Genomic DNA, 8,364 nt, shown 5'->3' on the forward strand with positions numbered 1-8,364 from the left:
TACTGCTCTCAAATCAAAGACATCAATGGATAGTTAATCCATTTTTTTTTTACTCAGAAACTAGCTTAAGACTGTTCTCAAATCAAAGACATCAATGGATAGATAATCCATTTTTTTTTTACTCAAAAACTAACTTAAGACTGTTCTTAAATCAAAGACATCAATGGATAGTTAATCCATTTTTTTTTTACTCAGAAACTAACTTAAGACTGCTCTCAAATCAAAGACATCAATGGATAGTTAATCCATATTTGTTTTACTCAGAAACTAACTTAAGACTACTGTTCTCAAATCAAAGATATCAATGGATAGTTAATCCAATTTTTCTTACTCAGAAACTAACTTAAGACTGTTCCCAAATCAAAGACACCAATGGATAGTTAATCCATATTTTCTTTACTCAGAAACTAACTTAAGACTGCTCTCAAATCAAAGACATCAATAGATAGTTAATCCTCTTTTCTTTTTTTTTTACCCAGAAACTAATTTAAGACTGTTCTTAAATCAAAGACATCAATGGATAGTTAATCCATTTTTTTTTTACTCAGAAACTAACTTAAGACTGCTCTCAAATCAAAGACATCAATGGATAGTTAATCCATATTTGTTTTTCTCAGAAACCAACTTAAGACTGCTCTCAAATCAAGGACATCAATGGATAGTTAATCCATTTTTTTTTTATAACCGTCGTTGAACAGCCGACCCAATTTTTTGGGTTTACGACTACTAATGCTCAACTCCGTAGCCTTGTAATTTTGAACCCAATCCAGAAGATAAGGAAACATCTGGATCAGTACCCCCGAGAGGTATTGATTTACTATGGGAACATGGAGGACTTTGCGACTCGACAGATTTAACGCGCATCAGTCAACATTTACGACACGGGGAGTTTTCGGCCGGCTGGAATCGAATCCACGAACGCTTGGACATGGGCCAATACTGAAGTCAAGGAAGAAACACAAAAAACGTAATCGAAATCGGATACAGCGCTACCAAAAGAAGGCAGAACTGAAAACATTAAAACTCATTTGATTGCCGTAGAAAACTGAGAGAAGTTGCATATTATGCAATAAAGTAAGATGAGTACTTTCGAAACTCGTTTCATACACTGTAAAAAATGGTGAGTCAAATTACGGTAAAAAGTACTGGCACACTTGAATGCCGGTACTTTTTACAGTAATTTAATCCAGAATTTCTTACATTGCAGGTCGCTAACATGATTAATATTTTCTGCCTCACAGTTGGCATTTATTTGTTAAATTACTTTATAGAAAAAAAAATTCCTCTCAATTAATAAAATATTTTCTTCTAAATAAATATTAAAAATAGATTTCTAATGAGAAAGTTTGAGTTCAAAAATAAATTTTTTGTACAGTTATAATGTATGTAGTTCACCCCCTTGGGTAGACATTATTATCCCAGATCTTAATTATACAATAATATTTATGAAGCCAAATATTATTAAGAATATTTATTCAAGTATGCACTTTTTGGTTAAAAATTAGTTCCAATTTACTTTCTTGTTCATAAGTAACAATGGAGTAATTAATCGATTTTATGACTTTTAACTGCACGACATTCATAGCAATTATTGTGGACAAAAGTTTTTTTTAAAAAGAATATTGCATAAAAAATATACTTATAATATGTTAAATTGCCAATATTTTTAATAGAAGATTATTAAAAAATATACAATCAATAATAAATAATTAGTCACTAAATAATTGTACATATTATTGTTATAAAATTATGCTATTTTAAAAAATACAAAATCAGTAAATAAATAATTAGTCAAAGGTATATTTCATTATTATAAAAAATCATATTATTTAAAAAATTATTAAAAAATATACAATCATTAAATAAATTATTATTATGAAAAATATACAATCACTAAATAAGTAATTAGTTAATAATTTAGTATTATAATTCGTATAAATTAGTAATTAATTTAGATATCATTCAAAATAAAGGTTCAGTTTTACATTTTAACAAGAATGAAAAAAATCTAGTAAATTTAAAATTTAATAAATTTTAATTAAATTAAAATTGAAATTAAATAATTGAAATTCTGAATCTGTTTTTAAATTACAACTTATCGAAATAAAAATTTCATGCCTAAATACTTCAATTTACTTTTGTTTTATTTATTTGGTAGTTTGGCCACCCTTCGTGTATAGTATTTTTCTCTCAATTAAAAACATTAAATGTCCGTACACGGGGATGAAGCTGTAATTCTGGCAAACTAGTTGTTATTTGGCGAGTAATCGAACGAGCGACAAAAGCGACCTCTACTGGAAGTGTGAGGCTCAACTTTGCTTACGTTACGCTTTGACTGGATCGTGCGTAACTTTTTTTTTACGTTATTCTGTTATGAAAGAGGGAAAGAATTGATAACATTTGCGCTCTTTTAAACGCCGTTATGAAAATCGACTTCTAAATGAATGCTTACAAGTGCATATTTCAAATAATTAAGCATTTTAAAAAAGGAAAAAAATGTATTTTTCTGTTTAGGTTTACCGTTATTTCTGTCATTACGTATTTTTCAGAATAAATCGATGCATTATGTGTTTTTTTTTACAAAAAAGAAAAGCATTTTATTTAGTTTAACTAAACAATAATAAAAAGTGCTTTAAATCTTTGAATCGTTATGAAAGATGAATTTTAAACAACACTTAAAACATAATTGTTACATTAAATTTAATTAAAGAAATTTAAACTGAATGCAAATTTGAAAGAGTGTGCAAAAAAGTGTGCACTTGTACTTTAAGAAAAAGGTTTTTTAAATGTAAAGTTGTAGTATAATGCAATTTAACAAAACAAACAACAATAAAATATTTTTTTCTTTAAAAGAATTCCTGATAGTCTATTGAGAATTGTCGAACTGAAAATAATGAGGAAATAATAAAATCAGAAAAGATTAAGCATTGTAAAGAATATTACTCGAAGATAAAATGCCATAATATTCAAGGGAGTTTGAAGTAGAAAAAAAAGTAACTGAAAATCCTAATATGTAACAGATTACAGATATTAGCATATGTTGCACAAAAATTTGCTGAATTAGTAAACAAATGAATGTATATAATAGGTAAAAAAATTTTACAATGCTCCGCATTTAATTTTGTAAGCATACTGTTTCATCTTACATATGATTATATATATTTTTAATGTAGAAATATTTATTTTTCATCTTAAATAAATTTTATTTTAGAGAAATTTCATTCTATTGGGAAGATTATTTGTTAAAAGTGAAAATTATTTTAGTACAAACGATTGGATTGTTTAGAATACAAATAATTGAATAACTGCTGTACCTTTTTTTAATTTAATGAAAAAGTAAACTCGTTTCATACGTTATCAATAAAGATTTTATAATGTGAGTGTAATAACTAAAAAAGAAATTGATCTAATGCTTCCAACGAATCTCTAATTCGTAGGCAAATCTAACGACACCTTCAAAACACTTTCTGAACAACACATTCTTCTTTAAGAACCAGTTAGCCCGTCATCTAGAAATGTAAACAAATTTGATCAAATTTCCATGAAAAGAGAGAGAATGAAGTTCTGAAAGGGTTAGAGGTGAGATAATAACGTTAGACAATAGCGTGATGTGTATGATAATTCTTTGACTACTAACGGAACATATATGCCTCACTTAGATTTCAACCAACCAACTACTGCATGTAAAAAATTAATTTGAAATTCATGTTCCAGTTGTGGAACAATGGCAGTTGGACTTGTTTATAAATTTTATTAACTACTGATGGAAAAAAAAGTGCCAAATAATAAATTTATTTGTCCCTTTTCGCTTATTTTCCCAGAAAATGAGGAGCAAGAAAAAAATATTTAAAAAATGATTAAGAATAGAATGTAAAATCGTGCTCGAAGGGTAAAGATGGCGCTCCAAAGCCTATTCACTTACTGCCCTGAGGTTACAGTCAAGGATTGATTGTTTCGCTGATGAAAATGTAATAACTTTTTCGTGTAGATTAACGTGAAAATTTAACGATAAAAGTGTCCATGTTGCCATATTTTTTTCATTATTTTTTGCTTAATTTTCTCGTGTACCACATCACTAAGATTTTATTAAAAAAAAAATTATATCGAATACACTCATAATTATCGTTTATTTTGTTTGATATTCTGTTCGGAACTAACTTCCGGAAAAAAGTTTCGAGAAACTAATTGTGTTATCTCTAAGGAAACGGAATTTCTGAATTTTATTTGGAAGATTTCATGCGTTGAAATTTGCAGCATATTTTGGTAGATCAAAGTGAAAGATTTTTAGAAACACACATAGAATTGATTTGTATTCATACTCTAAAAAAAAAAAACTCAGTTCAATGTTAATCATAATATCAGAATGTGGTCAGCATGTTAATAATAATACCGAGTGATTTCCGGCTAACTTTAATGAAGAGTTAAATTGAATCGTATTTCCGATCAAGTTGATTCATAGTTTGTTGTAATCTGGTTTAAGAAGTATTAATTTGAACGATAATATAGGTTCAATATATATGTTACTGTGAATGACAGAAATGGGTAGTTGTTGACTTCCATCGGTGAATGTTGACATTCACGTAGTCGCTTTGGTAAATGTTCGAAATATATACTAGGTCTAGTTAAGTGCCACTGCCCGGTATACATTTGCTCGTCAAGCCCTACATCAATGCTTTAAGGTCAAGTGCCACTGCCCAGTTTGCTTTTAACCGATACCCCGAACACTGATGTTTCACCTAATCTATCGTGAGCAGGTATTAAAATATCGAGTAAATTAATATCAAATCGGATCAAGGAGGCCAGCAGAATAATACAAAAGGGGGTGCAACCCTCCAACAAGCTACTCCCCACCCCCCCCACCCCCCCAAAAAAAATTACAAATATTCTGTTATCACATTTTGTTTTGTTATTACTTTTATATGTTAATTTTTTTCAAGATACATTTCTTCATCGTTAACAAGACATTTAAAAAAAAAGTACGAATTTACGTGGTACAAAATGTGGAGGAATAGAGAACATTCTTATGAATCCCTCATCGATTTAGTTATTGAGGCCACACCATTTTATCTAGCTATAACGGAGGCAATCAAAATTAGCTTAACTCTTCCAGCTACTACGTGCACTATTGAACGCACTTTTAGTACAATGCGACGCATCAAAATATGGAATCGGTCTTCAATGCCTCACGAGAGGTTAAGTAGTTTGTGCATGCTCAGTGTGCATAAGAAAAGAATCAAAGATGACTCAGAATTCATTGAAAAAGTTATAAATAGATTTGGACAGCTAACAAAATGATTATAATCCTTGTTTGATTAAACAGTTTTTTAATTGTTATGTAGCAATAATTACGTAATTATTTGTTTTCGAATAAAAATATTTTTAATTAAAAATTTTTATACTCTTTAATTGTTTAAAAAAAAAGCCAGGGGGGTGCAAGTGCACCCCCTTGCACCCGGCTGACGGCGCCCTTGAATCGGATATAACAACTATTTCAGACATTCACCAAAGCAACTGGTTTCATTACTTACATTTTTTTTTCTTTCTCTGTATAGCATTAAACAATTTTGGGATGCAGGGCGAAAAAAATGCTTTAAATTGTTGGATAATTTCTCAGCATATAGCACCATCATTTAACGCAAAAAACATTAAACTCGAAAAAGGCCCAACTACACTTTTGAGTGATATAACACATCATATTGATTATACACCATTTAACACACCAGATTCCTGCATTTGAAATGGGGTGCGTTTACATAACCACGAAAATGAAACTATGTACCCATTATCAGAGCCGGATTATACCTTTCGTAGGCCCTAGGCATAGCTGTTTTTGGGTCCTCCCCTCCCTCCCCTCTTTTCGAAATATACGCTAACATTTTCTTGCATATTTTTTTTCACATTTCGATTAATATGGATTTCAATTTACAAATTTGTTTATCGAATTTTATCTGCAATACCGACATACTGCCGATATTGCAGTTGATATCGATAATACCATTATGATTATACCAACCTAAATCTGCACAAGAAATGTTAAAGGCTCAAATTAAAGATAAACTTGTGAATACTTTTCCTAACGTTCGCATTGCATTAAGAATATATTTGGCGATTCTTGGATCAAATGCAGAAGGAGAAAGATCTTTCTCCTGATTAAAATTGATAAAAAATTATTTGCGTTCAACAATGAATCAAGATCGTTTGGCATCGCTCGCACTTATGTCTATTGAATACGACATTTTGCGTAGTTTGGAATTCGACAGCATAATACAAGATTTCGTTGAATCCAAAAATCGCAAAAAAGTAATATATTAGATCATAAGATTCTGCAAAATAATTTATTACCGAAAAATATTATATTTTTAATTGTATCCTCATAATTTTGTGCAAAATACACTTGTTGTTTTTAAAGCTAAATTATTTTTGTCAACAAATTTTTTTCTCCCAAGTTCTTCGTAGGCCCCTGAATTTCGTAGGCCCTAGGCACGTGCCTAGTGTGCCTATAGGTTAATCCGGCCCTGCCCATTATGTAATACAAAAATTAGCATTATGTAACGGATTGAAAAAAGCTTTTATAAAAAGAAAATTAAGCATAAAAAATTTCAAGGAGAGATTTTGGAATTTTTAGAATAAAATGAGAGCTCAAAAATTTTTATGTTTCACTAAAATACTTTCAATCACTAATCTAAAAATATTCATCAAAAAGTTTGTCGCTTTTACAAATGAGAAAAAAAATGAAAATCACGAATCCTCAATGCAGGAAATTTTAATCGAAAACGTTTTTACTTTGGTACTAATATGGTACTTTCTACTTTGGTACTATATGGTATTAACTTTGGTACTTTCACTTTTTTCTTTTTGAAGGATTGGATTTAAACATACATAATTATGGAAAAAATATATTGCTATTAAATTGCAATTTTTTTTTTTTGTAAAGTGTTTTAAAAAAAAAAACTGTTACTGATAAGAGAAACAGGAAATAAACTTATATCCCTTAATACAGTTATTTAAAGTTTTGTACAGATACTAATAGAATCAATGCACAAACTTCGTGATTTTTCAATATGTGCAAGAAGAGGAAATTCTGTTTTAATAGAAATGATACAATCCATTGCTCTCCCACGGGGTCATTTAAATATTACATTCAAATAATTTTGACGGTTTAGGACACCCCTCTCCCATTCTCAGCAATAATAAGCACACCACAAACACCCTTCCCATGCTATTGTGAGAAATTTAAACTCGGTTTTTGCTTTAAATTCGACTGCAGCAATCCAGTTTTAGGATTAAATTCTAATGAAGAAAAAAAGATAAAATTTTGCATTCAAGAAAGAACATTTAAATTCATTTGAATTCATTTTAATCATTTGAATTCACATTTAAATTCATTTGAGTACTTTTTTAGAAAATCGTTGCACTTTTTTCTTCTTCTTTTGTGTACAAAACAGTTGACCTCTAAAACTCTTAAAAAAAGAAAAGTTATTTTTTTTCTTTTTCCAATTTTTATTTCTTAGAATCCAACTTTAATTTCACATTTTAAATTTTTCCATGCATACATTTTTTTGCTAAATTTTATTTTGTTGTTAAAATTTCTTCAAAAATAAAAATTAAATTTAAAAAAAATTTATGTAATATATATACATATACATATATATATATATGCTCTACTCTTTCGACAGCTCGAATGGGGAAGGGCTCTCAAGCACCTCAAGCCTAATATGACTGGAATTAGCATGTAGCATCATTTGAAATATTCTTGATATAGCGAGTGAAAAAGGTAAAAATAGAACGAATGAAAGGTAGAAATTAAGACGAATAAAGACACTAAAGGAATCAATAAATAAGCAAACCAGTAAATCAGCTAATCATTGAATGAGTGTATTAGTTTAGTTCGTTCGTAAATAATTATCAAAAAGTTAATAAACCAATAATTTGTGATAAAGCAGTACCCCTTTTAGATAAATCTTTTATTTCTTACACAGTTGAATACTTTTTAAAAAATGGAGGAAATGAAAGCATTCATTGCAGTAAATTTTTATTTGGTTTACGAATTGATAGTTCAAAAGTTACTGAAACACTTAGGACTTGAAGGCGAAATTGAACCCGATTGACCCAGCTGAACATGAAACAGAAAAGAACTCGGCAAGTAATCGTGATATATATATATATATATATTCATAATCATTCAGTTCATAAAATCCCAAAAAAGTAAAGTGAATAAAAAGCTCTGAAACTTTTTATATTAATAGAAATATGTAATGGCATTATAAAGAAAGTATATATCCTATAAATTATACTTAATATTTAAATTAATTAATTTTTTAAATAATTAATTTATAATTAATTAATTTATAATAATTAATTATT

The sequence above is a fragment of the Parasteatoda tepidariorum genome, chromosome 2, assembly GCF_043381705.1.
Source record: "Parasteatoda tepidariorum isolate YZ-2023 chromosome 2, CAS_Ptep_4.0, whole genome shotgun sequence".
Taxonomy (NCBI): Eukaryota; Metazoa; Arthropoda; class Arachnida; order Araneae; family Theridiidae; genus Parasteatoda; species Parasteatoda tepidariorum.